This window comes from Bombina bombina, chromosome 2 (genome assembly GCF_027579735.1).
Source record: "Bombina bombina isolate aBomBom1 chromosome 2, aBomBom1.pri, whole genome shotgun sequence".
Lineage (NCBI taxonomy): Eukaryota > Metazoa > Chordata > Amphibia > Anura > Bombinatoridae > Bombina > Bombina bombina.
In genome coordinates, this window is record NC_069500.1 from 961,195,132 (window position 1) to 961,213,298 (window position 18,167).

Sequence of the window (18,167 nt, forward strand, 5' to 3'; positions counted from 1 at the left end):
CATCGAGCCATTTGTGCAATGTACAGTAATCTTGTTTAGGACACAACACATATTAATCACAATACAAAACCAAATTGATTAGTACAAATATGTAATCATGGTGCTGTTAGAGTATGCTGATATCTATAAAGTAACTCCAACAGTGAATATGTGAATTATATATCAATATTGTTTAATCCAAAGAATGTAAAGATGAATGAATCTATTGTTTCGTAAAGGGACACTGACATGATTTATTTAAATCATTGATTTCACTGTTCAAACTGTTCAAAATGATTTAACATTGACTCCTATTATAATTTGAATGTTGCTACATTTTAATCTTAAAGGCAGATAAGCAATATTGGATTCAATAAATATTGTTTGTTGAAGGTATCCACCAATCATCAATCAAAACCCAGGTTGGTCAACCAAAATTGAGCTGCAGATAAACGTACATTCTTGATTTTAAAAGACATTTAGCAATAGAATATTTCACATATGATTATAGTATTATATTTAAATGTTTATTAATATTGCATACTCTATCTGAATGACAACATTAATAATTTTAGCTCAGTATTCCTTTAATATAAAATTATATTGATTTGACAATGTTGGTGTTAATGAATTCTCTACTCCATATGTTGATGTAATGAATGGGATTGAGCATGCAATTCCAATCTAATATGTTATTTAAGGATATCCGAAGAATTATTTAATTTTCATCTATTAAAGGGACATTAAGCTCTAAATGTGTAATTGTATACTTTTTGAAACTATGTACTACTGTTATCTGAACACATGATTTTAACTTTTGCAAATATGCCAATTTATGCATAGAAAAACAGCCGGATAATACCAGTAATGCATTGTTTAACCGAAACCAAAATCCACTAATTTTTTTATGAAATAAAACAATAGACTGAACCAATGTAGCTCATAAAATGTTTAAACAAAACAATAAAATCACGTTTAAAAATAATTCTATGTAAAATTTAGTTGGCATGTCCCTTAAATGACGTGATCAATTTCAATAATTGAATCTATATTTTTAAAATCTAAACATATGCAAAATTGTGTGTATTATTTAAAAATGTATACAAATAAGATTAAGCAATACACAAGGGAAGAACATAAATTGGACATTCAAAGAATCTTACATTAAAATTAAGACATCCAGAATAGATGGGATATCTTAAATTCAAAACAAAATCAGAGTAGTCATACAATGTAATCCAATTTTTTTTTATTTATTCTTATTTGCAAAAAGTTTTAAAATCCATTATGCAGATACATATAAATATTGAACAATGTGGATTTAGTATGTAATGTTCTGTCCATGTTTCTAAGACAAATGTCAATTAAAATGAGACATACCATACTGTGACAAGCCCTGCCTTAAGGATCCAGCACCAACATCCAGATCTGTAATATATTAAATGAGGATTGGATATCATTAATACAAATCATGCCATGTTTAAAATCTTTACATTATTAGCAAATCATTTTAAAAATATTAATCCTTTGGTAGTCCCATGAGTTAATTGTTTCCTCAATTCAATTCATGATAAATATATCCTGTACTCTTATTTTCAATCAGTTGTGTTGTTTACTGTAGCTTTAATTATTTTTTGGTGTTATTTCATTCTCATCAATTGATGGGCATATGTTATAATTTATTTGGATTCTTCTTTTTTTATTATGTATAATATTGAAAATAAGAATACTGTATTCTTCACATATATAATAATTCACATTTCATTTTGACCAACATGTATAAAGCAATGCCACTTACAGCAAACCCATGTTAACGTGTATGCGAAATTCCATTTTCGCGATCATTGCGCAATGATTCCAAGCGGAATTACGCCTCCGTCATTTGACCAACATGTATAAAGCAATGCCACTTACAGCTAACCCATGTTAACATGTATGCGAAATTCCATTTTCGCGATCATTGCGCAATGATTCCAAGCGGAATTACGCCTCCGTCATTTGACCAACATGTATAAAGCAATGCCACTTACAGCTAACCCATGTTAACGTGTATGCGAAATTCCATTTTCACGATCATTGCGCAATGATTCCATGTGGAATTACGCATCCGTCATTTGACCAACATGTATAAAGCAATGCCACTTACAGCTAACCCATGTTAACGTGTATGCAAAATTCCATTTTTGCGATCATTGCGCAATGATTCCATGCGGAATTACGCATCCGTCATTTGACCAACATGTATAAAGCAATGCCACTTACAGCTAACCCATGTTAACGTGTATGCGCTATTCCATTTTCGCTCTGTGACGCATATTCTGTAGAGCGCAAGACACATCATTTCTATTTCATGTGTCACTAATCTAAAATCAGATATCTAAACATCATATGTAGTGTATGTTGTGAGATCTGTATAGGTTTAGTATCTGACTATATACACATTTTTTTAAAAAAAATCAAATATTAAGATATTATATGAAGTTGGATAATTACCTGGTTCAGATTCTCCATCTCCTCCCAGGCCACCGGACGGAGAAGCAGCTGCCCTGGCCCCCGCGTCAGGACTTTCAGATCCCGCAGCTGGGAGGGAAGAAGAGGAGGCCGAGGATGGCGAGGATCTAAATCTTTTGGGGACCCGGAGATTGAGGAGCTCGCATAAAGTCACCTCATAAGGGAGTAGGTACAGTTTCCACGGGGCCTCTCTTTTGCCCCCTCTTTTACGGGCTTGTACCCAGTCCCTTATGAGGTTGACTTTTTTTGTTAACCGCAACCTCATATCTCCGAATCTCCTCATGATCTGATCCTGGGTCCTCTGGACGTCACACACCAATCTAACCGCATTGGTGATAGACTCCCAGAGGGCCTTCTTAACATGCGCATCTGTCAACCTCCTCTTGTTCCCAAACAGCTGGGGATAAAAGTCCTTGACGGCGTGGACCAGTGCAGCGCTCTCCTCCTTGGTGAACCTGGGAGCTGACATGCCTGCTGGGTTGTCGAATATAATTTTGGAAAAATATTATATACTGCCTGCAGGCATTAAGAGAACTGACAAAGATGGCAACGTGTAATGGACTTTTATATGGTGAAGTAAACATGAGATGCACCATGGGACAAGTTATCTGTACATCTGATTGGATAAAAGTTTGAAATATTGTTAGAATGTCTATGAGACCATCCTGACTCAAGTTGTGTTTGTGTGATGAACTCTGATTGGCCGTTCCTTAATGTTTCATATCTTAGTAACTTCCTTACACATACCTCCTGGTGGTGCTGTAACTTCATTTTTCATGTAGACTTATTTGTAACTCATGGGCCTGTCATGCGGATATGTGTGACGCAGATTTAATATCCGTGATCCGTTAAATATTAATGATTAAATTCTCTTTAAAATCTAATACTGTCACATTATTAAATGTTGTAGACATTTCTCGGTTTAATAACGGTCGGTTTCTTTAATACAAATACACATTTAATATTGTATGTCTTTATTGTTCATAAAATCCATTTCTTGACTTATTGTGAAGTATTGATATTGCTCTATTAAATGTATTTCATAATGCACATTGATTGTGTGCTATTGCGTGACATTAGACTCTAATGTTTAAAGATGTTAATCTGGTGTTTCAAGATGCGTTTCCCACGCAATATTTCTGAATGTTCAAATTCAGGTTATAATGTCAGTAACTTGGATAATCTGTTTATAAATGTTAAACTACAGGTTTGTTTGTTATTAGTAAATAAACCTTGAGCTTGTATTTGTCTGAAGTGCTCATATATGTTATTGTGCAATGGCGTCTTTATTTTTAAATAGACATTACAACCAAACAATGTTATATAATGATCTGTAGAGATAGAAAATTGTTTAGACTTTAAAATGTAACTCAATTTATCTTAGTATTTAGATATCCTCAACAGAAGAAATTTAAATGCACATGGTTGAGCCAATCACATAAGGCATCTCTGTGCATCCACCAATCTTCATCTACTGAGCCTATCTCGATATGCTTTTCAAGCAAAGTATGTCAAGATAAGAAGAGAAGTAAATACACTCTTTAAATCTCTTAAAGGGACACTGTCCAAACAAATTTAGCGTTGGTGATTCAGATTGAGCATGAAATGTTAAGCAACTTTATATTTTAAGCCGATTCTCAAATGTTAAGAATTATCTTGTTATCTTTCTTTGCAAATCAATAATGATATTTTAGATTACGGACAATTGTTGCAAAAAACCTGGGTTGTCCTTGATGATTGTTGGATAAATTAATCCACCACAAAAAACCAAGTTCTGTCCAGAGTACTGAAGCAAAAAAATGATCTATTTAATGCCTTATTTTTAAAGTAATGATAGCAAAATCACAAGGAGCATTCATAATATGAGACAATTTTTAAAGTTGCTTAAAATAGAATACTCATTCAGAATGTATAAATCATTAATTTTTTAACTGTCTCCCTTTAAGTATATTTTGAGTTCATGTCCCTTTAAATAAACATTTCACAATAATGCTTGAAATATCAGAAACCTAGGCACCTTCCTTTTGCTAAATTAGTATAACATATGAGTAAAGCAAATTTAGATTAACTTCTGGATTGTTTTACACACTGACTGAAATATATATTGTAAAGGAGGTATTTCCGAGTCTTCAGCTTAGAGGGACATTAAGCTATATGTTATGTATGCATTTTGGATAACATTATAATATTTGAACAACTTAATATGTTTTGGTATTCAATCATTAGATTGTAATTATATATATTCTTGGATAAAATACATATCTACATAGGCTATTTTGATGCTGATTGTTGGTTGCACATAGATGCCTTATGTAATTGACTAAGATATGTGCATTGATGTATTTTTTAAAAAGTATATTTAAAGACTGAATGTAATTCTATAGTACTTTCTAAATATGTTTAAATTCTTTTATGAATTATTTAAAAATCAATACACAATATACTTTGTGAATGTCCCTTTAAAGTGAATGTAAATTTTGATGTTTAAGTGCCCGGTTTTTAAAACTTTGATTAAAAACAGGGGCACTTTAATTCATCAAAATTTAAATTTCACTCCTGTTGTGACAAAAAAACTTACCTTTTAAACTTCACAGCAGCTGCTGCTTCCTCCGGCCTCACAAGCCATTTCTGATGTCAGAAATGATTGATAGGTCATCCTCCAATCACAGATTCCCCCCCGGGGGATTCAGTGTCTGATTCACTGCTGTGATTGGAGGAAGCCAGATACCTCATTTTAGACCCAGGAAGAGGCTTTGAAACAGGTGGAGGAAGCTGGAGCTGCTGTGAAGATTAAAAAGTAAGTTTATTTTCACAACAGGAGTGAAATGAAAATATTGATGAATTAAAGTGCCCCTGTTTTTAATCAAAGTTTTAAAAACCGGGCACTTTAGCATCAAAATTTACATTCACTTTAAGGACCAAAACATTTGGAATGTTGATTTAACATTGTCAAAATAAACTAAAGGGGAATGAAAATTATATATATATATGTGATGTCTAACCCAAGAGGTAAGATTTTAAAAACTACATAATATTAATAACTATAGTTAAATGACTACACTAGAAAATCAAATCGATTAACCTGGCATCCAATAACTAGCTTGTGAAAAATATCAAGTTAAATGACCTATCATTTATAAATGTAAAAATTAAAATAATTTAGCAAATAATGTTTTGAGATACCTAAGGAAGATACAAGATCTTATAAAATTAATTTTACATTCAACAACACTGTCACTTTAATGTAATTGAACCACTTCCCCTTCTTAAAAGTGAAAACAAATAATTTATGACAAATTTTGACTACATATCCGAAATTATTTTAACATCTAAGAATTTCCAAAAGAAAAGCATCGATGGATCTCACTCCCCAATTAATGTTAAAAAAGATAGTTTAATGTAATATTCTCTGAATCAGTGGATTTTCTACAATTAATGCATTATTTGATCTTATGCATGTGCTTGTCAAATAGACAACTACCAGTCATGGGAGTCAAAAAAAAATTTATTGACAGATTATATGGATATTTATTATAATCTGTTCAAAAGAGTGTATTTAATAATAAAATGTTTATTATTACCATTTAAAAAATTAAAAGTTTCTGAAACAAAAACAAAAAAATATTCCTGGAAGTCATCAGATGACAATCTGAAATTAAATTTTTTAACAAAGTTAATACACACGTTGTCAAATATTCATAAAATACATTTACAATCATCTTGTGTCTATGCTCTAACTTTGATCAACATTTGTTCAAGATATTTATTAATTATAATTTTAAAAAAAACAAAAAAAAAAATACACCATTATATTGTGTAATACAAAATAAATTAAAATATCTGAATTTCTAATTATACATAATAATGTATATCACATTTCAATAATATATATGTTGAACATAAATGTCATATTTCATGTCCATTCAAATACCTCTATATCAACTATAATATGTATTCCTTTTTCGGATTGTGATCCCTAAATATCTAATGATGACTACAGGGAGTGCAGAATTATTAGGCAAATGAGTATTTTGACCACATCATCCTCTTTATGCATGTTGTCTTACTCCAAGCTGTATAGGCTCGAAAGTCTACTACCAATTAAGCATATTAGGTGATGTGTATCTCTGTAATGAGAAGGGATGTGGTCTAATGACATCAACACCCTATATCAGGTGTGCATAATTATTAGGCAACTTCCTTTCCTTTGGCAAAATGGGTCAAAAGAAGGACTTGACAGGCTCAGAAAAGTCAAAAATAGTGAGATATCTTGCAGAGGGATGCAGCACTCTTAAAATTGCAAAGCTTCTGAAGCGTGATCATCGAACAATCAAGCGTTTCATTCAAAATAGTCAACAGGGTCGCAAGAAGCGTGTGGAAAAACCAAGGCGCAAAATAAATGCCCATGAACTGAGAAAAGTCAAGCGTGCAGCTGCCAAGATGCCACTTGCCACCAGTTTGGCCATATTTCAGAGCTGCAACATCACTGGAGTGCCCAAAAGCACAAGGTGTGCAATACTCAGAGACATGGCCAAGGTAAGAAAGGCTGAAAGACGACCACCACTGAACAAGACACACAAGCTGAAATGTCAAGACTGGGCCAAGAAATATCTCAAGACTGATTTTTCTAAGGTTTTATGGACTGATGAAATGAGAGTGAGTCTTGATGGGCCAGATGGATGGGCCCGTGGCTGGATTGGTAAAGGGCAGAGAGCTCCAGTCCGACTCAGACGCCAGCAAGGTGGAGGTGGAGTACTGGTTTGGGCTGGTATCATCAAAGATGAGCTTGTGGGGCCTTTTCAGGTTGAGGATGGAGTCAAGCTCAACTCCCAGTCCTACTGCCAGTTTCTGGAAGACACCTTCTTCAAGCAGTGGTACAGGAAGAAGTCTGCATCCTTCAAGAAAAACATGATTTTCATGCAGGACAATGCTCCATCACACGCGTCCAAGTACTCCACAGCGTGGCTGGCAAGAAAGGGTATAAAAGAAGAAAATCTAATGACATGGCCTCCTTGTTCACCTGATCTGAACCCCATTGAGAACCTGTGGTCCATCATCAAATGTGAGATTTACAAGGAGGGAAAACAGTACACCTCTCTGAACAATGTCTGGGAGGCTGTGGTTGCTGCTGCACGCAATGTTGATGGTGAACAGATCAAAACACTGACAGAATCCATGGATGGCAGGCTTTTGAGTGTCCTTGCAAAGAAAGGTGGCTATATTGGTCACTGATTTGTTTTTTTTTTGTTTTTGAATGTCAGAAATGTATATTTGTGAATGTTGAGATGTTATATTGGTTTCACTGGTAAAAATAAATAATTGAAATGGGTATATATTTGTTTTTTGTTAAGTTGCCTAATAATTATGCACAGTAATAGTCACCTGCACACACAGATATCCCCCTAAAATAGCTAAAACTAAAAACAAACTAAAAACTACTTCCAAAAATATTCAGCTTTGATATTAATTAGTTTTTTGGGTTCATTGAGAACATGGTTGTTGTTCAATAATAAAATTAATCCTCAAAAATACAACTTGCCTAATAATTCTGCACTCCCTGTAATGTATGTAAGCTACCAATAATCAACATTCTTCCTGTGATTCTTAACTAGCATGCATTGGTACACCAACCTGGATAATGCATGGTCTTTGAATGTCAATTCAGGGGTAAACAGTTGATCTTCGATAGGTGTCTTATTGATCATTTCAAAAATAGAGAACTGTGAAATACCATCTAAAAAAGTAAAATCAGCTAAGTGTCTGATTGTGATCCCTAAATATCTAATTAAGAACTAAATATGACTAATGTATGTAAGCTACTAATATTCAACATTCTTCCTGTGATTCTTAACTAGCATGCATTGGTACACCAACCTGGATAATGCATGGTCTTTGAAAGTCAATTCAGGGCTAAACAGTTGATCTTCAATAGGTGTCTTATTCATCATTTCAAAAATAGAGGACTGTGAAATACCATCTAAAAATTAGAAAATCATCTAAGTGTCTCCAATAGGATGCCTCCACAGCCTTATTCTATCAAATAGTTGGCACTTACCATGTGAACATGTCTTTGTATGGTTTTCAAGGTCATCAGATTGGAAAGATAATGCCAGACATGATCCCATTGGTATACTTCAATTTCAATCTTGGCTTTTTCCACTGTCAGTCTGGGCAATCTTCACTGTCAGGCTTCTAATTCTTCCCTTTCAGTCTTTAGATTAAGTCAGCTCCCTAATGGCAGAAAAAGTTTAATAAAAATTACTACAAGTGTGTGAATCATTTCTGTACCCCTCTCCCACCCCCCATTTCAGAATACATTTCTGTCACTAGCTTACTAAGCGTGTGTAGCATCTTGTGTTATGTTCTATCAAGTGTGAAGATGAGTCATATTGAGCAGAACAAACCTCTAATGTGTGACATTGAACCATAGTCATGCTAGAGGATCCCTTTCTGAGTATTTACATTTTAAGTAATTTGTAAACTAAATACTAGTTTAGAAAATGTATGCCATATGATGTATTTGTGTACAATTCATGCCAGCAACAGTCCATACATTTATACTTACCAGCTGATGTCCTCTTTAAAAACCAGGTGGCAAAGACTCGCTACAGGACCCAATGCCCAGAGCATCACCTATATTAATAAATGAAACACATTTTTAGCATTTGATGAACAATCCTAACATGTTTGCACAATTCTCTACTTGTCATTTCCCTAGACTTCACATATATTGACAATACTCCAGTCTAACTTCTATTCTTTACCGTCTAAAGTTGCGGTTGATGATGTCTGCTCTGACATTGAGCCCCTCGTCCCGGAATGGCCCCTCTAGAACAGGATCATCCTCCTCATCTCTGAGGAGGTTTCTGTCCGGCCGGACGGCCTGCAGCATCCCAGCCCGCTGTGCAATATTATGCAGGACGCTACAGGCTACAACAATCTTAGCCACCTTCTTTGGGTTGTACTGGAGGGCTCCTCCCAACCTGTCCAGGCACCTGAACCTCATCTTCAGGAGCCCGAACATCCGTTCAACCACCGCCCTGGTTCTCTTATGAGCCCTATTGTAGCGCTCCTCAGACACATCAGTCGGGCTACACAAGGGGGTAATGAGCCAAGGCCAGCTCATGTACCCAGAATCACCTATAAATTATGAACAGAACATAATTCTAACAGAATCCTCAAAATAGTATTTGGATTTCAATAAAAAGTTTTGTACATGATAATCCAGTAACAAATGTTTATTTTAAAATCAAAAAATCTAGTTCCATATTATTCTCTATCTTCCCATTTCATCTAAGACATGCTACATATGCGTATTTCTCCTAAATCAAGCCTTGTGTAAAATGCAAAATACATGGTTACATTGCATTCTCTATCTGAGCATTTAAGGTAAGACATGCTACATATCTGCATTGAACTAAAAGACATTAGCGGAAAGAGACAATGACATGGTTAAATTGCATTAGCTAATATCTTCCCATTTCAGCTAAGACATACTACATATGCGTATTTCTCCTAAATCAAGCCTTGTGTAAAATGCAAACTACATGGTTACATTGCATTCTCTATCTGAGCATTTAAGGTAAGACATGCTACATATCTGCATTGAACTAAAAGACATTAGTGGAAAGAGACAATGACATGGTTATATTGCATTCGCTAATATCTTGCCATTTCAGCTAAGACATGCTACATATGCGTATTTCTCCTAAATCAAGCCTTGTGTAAAATGGCAAATAAATGGTTACATTGCATTCTCTATCTGAGCATTTAAGGTAAGCCATGCTACATATCTGCATTGAACTAAAAATAGACATTTGCGGAAATAAAAATAAATGGTTAAATTGCATCCTATAGCTGAACATTACGCTAACATTTTAAAACTACAGTGGCAATTGTCAAACTAATTAACCATGTTGTGCACAAATAATCACCAACGAGATAACCAGGGGGCATTTGTCTTTCCTCAAACGGTCTCCACAGGGACGACAGAGAGAGGATGCGGGCATCATGACTAGCCCCTCCAAAATTCGCACACACATGCATAATCCTCATCCGTGCGTCACAAACATACTGCACGTTGAGGCTATGAAAATGTTTGCGATTTCTGAAGGGCAAGTCATCAATTGGAGCACGCAGTGCAATGTGGGTACAATCTATGGCTCCCAAGACATTGGGCAATTCAGCAATATCAAAGAATTCCCGCTTCAGGCGCCTCCAATCACCATCATTCTATGTATTGCTTACTGATACATACCATGGCGTCCAGAAAGTTATCAAACACCACAGAGAATGTACCTTGAGCCAGGCCATGCATGTACATTTCTCAGGATTGAAAACTCCCGGAGGCCAGGACGTATAGACAGCTTAGCATCTTACTCATGGCGGGAACAGCAGTCCTTATTCTTATACGTGGCTCCAAATGAGGTTTAAGGAGATCGTAAAGGCCAATGAGCTGTTCGCGATCGAGCCAATACTTATCATAAACCTCAAAGTCGCTCATGTTTTCCAAGGTGGGTCTCACCCTGTAGACAGGAGGACCTCAACACAGACGACCCCTTCGTCTCAGTCTGAGCCGCCGAGGCTGCCTGATTCGACCAACAGCTAGTTCGCCAATAGCAGCACCAGCAGCGTCTACCATGTCATCGTCATCCATCTTTCAAAACAGTGTAACAAGGTATGCACTTGATCTGATGTGGATCACAAGTGATGCTTTGGCCATGTTGTTTGGGGGATTTATAGTACAATTAGTCCAATGGTATTGAGTTTGTAATGATTGCTAATTGTATTCACTTGTTTGTATGTGAGCGGCGCGAATGCTTTCACAGTGGGCGTTTATTTGTTGTTTGCTGAAATGTTGTTTTCCAACAATGAATCTCAATGTGAAAGTGTCAAATATCACACATACAGTGCATGTTTGTAATGTTTGATCATATGCGTAATCAATATTTCTTAAACGCGATCTTATAGTAACAAGCACACGTCCAGGCTAAAATGAATGAAAGTGCATAGTTGTGTATAATGTCCATCGAATGTGATCGATCAATGTTGCTGCAACATTGTTTGTAAACGATAAAGTAACATCTGCCATCTGTAGTATTGTATATATAAGTGATTGCCGAGCTGTCAATATTGTATGCGTCCCTTTAAAATCGCAATAAGAATTCCGAACTTCCCGTCTGCCATCTGTAGTATTGTATATATATAAGTGATTGCCGAGCAGTCAATATTGTATGCGTCCCTTTAAAATCGCAATAAGAATTCCGAACTTCCCGTCTGCCATCTGTAGTATTGTATATATAAGTGATTGCGGAGCTGTCAATATTGTATGCGTCCCTTTAAAATCGCAATAAGAATTCCGAACTTCCCGTCTGCCATCTGTAGTATTGTATATATAAGTGATTGCCGAGCTGGCAATATTGTATGCGTCCCTTTCAAATCGCAATAATAATTCCGAACTTCCCGTCTGCCATCTGTAGTATTGTATATATAAGTGATTGCCGAGCTGTCAATATTGTATGCGTCCCTTTCAAATCGCACTAATACTGAAGAACTTCCGGCTGTCATCTGTAGTATTATATATATAAGTGATTGCCGAGCTGTCAATATTGTACTCGTCCATTTAAAATGGCACTAATACTGAATAACTTCCGGCTGTCATCTGTAGTATTGTATATATAAGTAATTGCCGAGCTGTCAATATTGTATGCATCCCATTAAAATGGCACTAATACTGAATAACTTCTGGCTGTCATCTGTAGTATTGTGTATATAAGTGATTGCCGAGCTGTCAATATTGTATGCGTCCCTTTCAAATCGCACTAATGCGGAATAACTTCCGGCTGTCATCTGTAGTATTATATATATAAGTGATTTGCGATCTGACAATATTTATTAATTGTCCCATTGAAATCTCCCTAATAATGCTGTTCCAAACTGTTCTTTACGTATATGTTGTATTGTAGTATTGAGTGTTAAAGTTCCGAAAAGGGCGGTACAGTCGTGAATCTGTGATGTGTATGGTTGAATCTTCTAATGACGTCATGATATTATTAACCTGCCTCTGTAGTTCTGAAATCCTCATGGTGTTGTTGTATTGTGCTACATTGTTATTGTGTGCATAATAAAATCTAAATGTGTGCTTTGTGGTTGCGTGATGGGTGATGCGTGTTATGTACATGTACGTATATATTGTGATTGTGTCCCACATATGCTGACTTTTATATAGCGGTCTGGCATTGTTGTTCCTTCCCATAAAGTGACATCTGTAATCTGGTGTAATGATTTTCTTGTTGTACGTAATTCCTAATGGTTTCTGGTGATGGAATCATGATGTTAAAAGTACAGTAAAATCCATATGTTCTGTTTTGTGATTCCTCGAGAGAATGTAATGTGTTTTTCCCCCATCATTTGAATGCACATGTATGAGTGAATGTTAAAATTAATGTATGTGCATCCATGACTGATCATGTGTTAAGCCTATGTAGATATGCTGTTGCTGCAAGCATATGAGTTGAATAACTGAAATGCAATAATAAAGGTAAATGATAATTGTTTCCCATTGTGTACTGTTTGTGAATCCTGAAAAGTTGACATTATTTTTGTGTCCGTTTAAATGTAATATTTTTTAAAATAAAAGTTTGTTACTAGTGATGTTGATTTGTAGTTGATGTAATATAAAAGTCTGAAACAATGTAATGGTGTTGTGAATATTCAATAAGTACAATCCATAAATCCACCATAGGGAAATAGTCATTTCTTGATCTATTTATCATAGCTGGGTCTAACGCATAAAAGCATGTATTTTCTAGCGCTGGTATTTGGAGTTTTTCTGTCTACGCTATTTGCGTGCGTTAGGGAAATGTGGGTTTCGCGTGCACAAACACGTCTTCCCAATAGAAGTCAATGGAGGCTCTAAAAATTGGTAATTTTTTTTTCTAAGACTGGTTTTCCTCGTAAAGTGAGTGACGTCATGAGCTTGTGTGAAAAAGTAACTAAATCGTGTTCTTTTTGTGATAAATAAATATTTTTTTGTATGTCATGTGGTGTATATTGTTTGTATGCATCGATGAGTGTATGTTTGTGATAATGTTATTAGTTAGATGTAGGTATATGAGGGTCTTTTCCTGTGTGTCAATGTAAGTCAATGGGAAAATGGATTTCTGTTGTTTTTTTTCTAACACCCGAGATCTCGCAACTTTAATCATTTGTATTTTGATGAAAAATTATTAAATCTGAAAAATAAATATAGTGTCGTGTTTGTATGAGTGTAAGTGTAGTTTGTGTAATATTTGTTTTGTGATTCGTGGATGTTTATTTTGTCGGTATATGTTTACTACTGGGTCTGAGGTGTCGGTAGAAATTTGAGCGTTAGGTGATTTTTGAGTGTCGGTAACTGAACTCGAAATACCAGAGTCCGTAAGAAACCAGCGTTAGGGGCCTCTAACACTGGTTTTCATGGCTAACGCCAAACTCCAAATCTAGGGCATAGACAGCAGACAAATAAAACAGATTTGAACTTTCTATTTAAAATTGCAAATGTTTAATGTTTCATTACAACAGAGCATAAAAGCAAATTGAGGCTATTTTAATATCATGAAATCAACCAGACAACTACTGATAATATAAAAAATGTTGATTTAGGAGAGATATAATTACCTTGCTTTGATATTTGTATTTGTTTCCTCTGGAAGTTCACAAATTCACATTAGTTTTTGCTAAAAATTATTAAAAACAGGCTTCAAATGTTTTCAGGTTCTATTTTGCTAACAAAACAAAAAAAGTCTCTCCAGTAGTTTTGTTGTATGTAGTGTGACCAAATTTCTTTTTTCACTATATTGAAAAATTGCAATTTTTAGTGCATTTAAAAATTTGTTAGACATTTTAAAGATACCTGTGAAACTTACCTGTGAAATAAAAAAAACTAAGATTAAAATATAAATAAACCTAACATAACTATTTTAAGAAAATAAATTAAAAATTATAAACCTGAATTACAAAATTAAAAAAAAAACTAACACTATGAAAAAAATCTAAAAAATCTAACATTACCAAAAAAACAAACACTAAAATTATGGAAAATAAAAAAACACTAAGATTACAAAAAATTATAAACCTAATCTACTAGCTAGACATGTGCGTTTGGTTTTGGACAAATTCGGAATTCGGCCAAAATTTGGCCAATTTGTCGATTCGGATGCATCTGAATTTCCGAATCGGCACATCCCGAATTCAGAAAATGAATAAATATGTTTCTGAATTTCTGGATTCATTATTCATATTCTGAATCTTTCACTGTTCCTTCCTAAACCGCAGTTCCCCGACACTAACTCTAGTGTCTATAATAAAGGTATTAACCCTAAACCACCATTCCCGACATCGCCAACACTAACTAAACCTATTAACCCTTAAACCGAATCCCCCACATCGCCTACATGAACTGAAACTATTAACCCCTAAACCGCACCCCCCGCATCGTCAACACAAACTAAACCTATTAACCCCTAAACCAAACCACCCTCCGACATCGCCAACACTAACTACACCTATTAACCCCTAAACCGCTGTTCCAAAACATTGCCAACATGAACTAAACCTATTAACCCCTAAACCGCACCCCCATCACTGAAACAAACTAAACCTATTAACCCCTAAACCACAACCCCCCACATCACCAACACTAACTAAACCTATTAACCCCTAAACCACCGTTCCGAAACATCGCCGACACTCACTAAACCTTTACCCCTAAACCGCAACCCTCCACATCGCCACCACTAAATAAAGCTATTAACCCCTAAACCACACACACCCCCACACCACCAACACTTACTAAACCTATTAACCCCTAAACCGCCATTCCAAAATACTGCTGACACTAACTAAAGCTATTAACCGCTAAACCGCCATTCACAAACATTACCAATACTAACTGTTAACCCCTAAACTGCCCGGCCCCCACATTGCAACAACCTAAATTAAACTATATTAACCCCTAAACCTAACACCCCCTAACTTTAACATAATTAAAATATAACTAAATTAAAGTTACGATTATTAACTAATAATATCTATTTAAATCTAAATACAAAGTAACTTACCTATATTAACCCCTAAACCTAACACCCCCTAACTTTAAACCTATCCCTAACCCTAAACCTAACACCCCCTAACTTTAAAGCTAACCCTAACCCTAAACCTAACACCTGTTAGGATATGTTAGCCTTACCAACGCCATCTTGTTTTAGTTGCCATTTTGTCTTAGGCATCCATCTTGTCTAAGAAATGTTTATTATAACAGTTTATTATGTAGTGAGAAAGATGTAGATGTTATGAATCTTTGTATAGCTAGAATGGCCTTGTGAATGTTCCTGGCGATGCGCCTGGAAGCCGCTTTCTCTATAAGATGCCCACACGGCCTAGCTTTGGGCTGGGCTGTGGGCCCAGATGTACCTTTATTATGAAATACGCAGATTTAAACAGGAGCGCTATAGCTAAAGGTGAGTGGGTGATTTATATTATTGAGTTGTATTCCAAAAGCCGAAACTTATAACATTTTCTAAACACCAATGCATAAATGAATATATCTATATATGTAATAAAATTAGGCAGGAGCACTATGGCTGGAGATGAATATTGTAACTCAAATACTTGAGTCTAAACCTATACAGGTGCCTGAACACCTATACAGGTGCCTGAACCATAGTGCTCCTGCCTAATTTTATTACATTTATAGATATATTCATTTATGCATTGGTGTTTAGACAATTTTATAAGTTTCGGCTTTTGGAATACAACTCAATAATATAAATCACCCACTCACCTTTAGCTATAGCGCTCCTGTTTAAATCTGGGTATTTCATTACTTCTTAAACCTAAGATAAGGGATCCCTAGGTATTTCAGGAGTTTGGTGATCCACCCTGCGCTTACTATCAGTTTCCTCCAAGTACCTTTATTATGGTTATAGAAACATTTCTTCTCAAAACTCTATTTTATCCAATTATAATAATGAGCTTATTTCTTTCCTGAGAAACACTGTGTAAAATGATGTAGTCATGAATGCGTCACCATGTTAACCCTATATGCTGTAATCACTGCCTATAAAATGTATTGTTCATCTTCTAATAAACAGAACAGATGTTAGACTGATTGCTGCGTGGTCTGATTCCTGTTCTCTGGGATATCCCATCAAGTAACCCATTCATTTCCAGGTGACAGTGTATGATCCAGGCCAAGTGCTGACTGACACTCTCCCCCCCTGAAAATAACACCTAACAATTCTTGTGTCAGATCGTCGGATTCGCACTGGGTAAGTAGATAAGTGTTTTTTACTCTACTTTTCCCTCTGTGAATCTGAACCTAAATTTTTAATTATTAAAAAAAAGGTGTTAGTGATATATGTATATATAAAGGGTTAAAGTCCTTTATAATTCATAAGGGGTTCCTGCGGTGAAGGCGCAGGTTTTGCAGAGGTTCCAGTCCTGCCGGCATTTGTATTAACCCCACTAGAGAGGTTACAGTCCTGCTAGTTTAGACAGGTGTGGAGTCCTGTCTGGTGAAGCACGCAGAAAAAAGTTAGTTTGCACTTGACGGGTGGTTGAAGTCCCCCGGGCAGAGTGGCAGCGCTGTGTTACAGTGAGTTAGAGTCTCATCTGTGTTGAAGTTTTCCCTATATATTCCTATAGTAGAGTTTTATTACCTATCACTGGAATTGAATTGGTATTTGGTGCTGTTTTTACTTGATTGCTTATGCTGATACTGCCATATAACTGTGCTATGCTGTGCTGTACTTAGGAATATTAAAGTAATTGCTGCTCTTATTGTGTTGTTAAATAAATGGGGTCTGCTCATAGCAAAATATTGATAATAATGCATAGAGAAGAGGAGAATGCTATTACATATTTAATGTCTACAAAGGGATTAACAGTTTCATTTCAAGGCAGGGAGCTGTGCATGCTGAAGTTTTCTCCTGCATTCAGAAAAGTTATGAGTCGAGCCAGTGCTGTGTAATGAGTGTTTGTCTGTCAGTTCTCACTGTGCCTTGTATGACGTGTACAGAGCAATGGAAAATTGTAATTTTAAAAATTAAAGGACCAGTTCACTCATGGGAAAGGAGTTCATGAGCAGCAATAACACTGTATTAACAAGTAAAGGAGATAAAACATAAATGTAGCAGTTTGTAAAAAATATATTTTTTTATATATATATATATATATATATATATATATATATATATATATATATATATATATAATTTCCAAAGTAGACAATGGCAACAGCACTTTTCTTTAAAACACTTCTTCTTTATTAAAGTAACATTTTAGGATAAAATACAGCGACGTTTCGAGCCTCTTGGGCCCTTCCTCATTTGGTTTTTTATATATATATATATATATATATATATATATATATATATAAATGGATGTCAGTATACATTTTTATTATAAGTGGCTAAGTTACAGGATAAATCAGCTATTTAACTATGCCAGGGTAGGTATAATGGAGCTATTTGTCAACATTACATATATTCCATCAAGTAAAATGGATCATTGGGAACAATTTAAAGGGGACATTTTTGGACAAACTGTCCTTTTAATCTATTAGTGTATACTTATTATTCTTCTTAGAAAGCTCATTTTGTTGTATACAATTGTTATATTTAGTCAGAGAGCTGCAA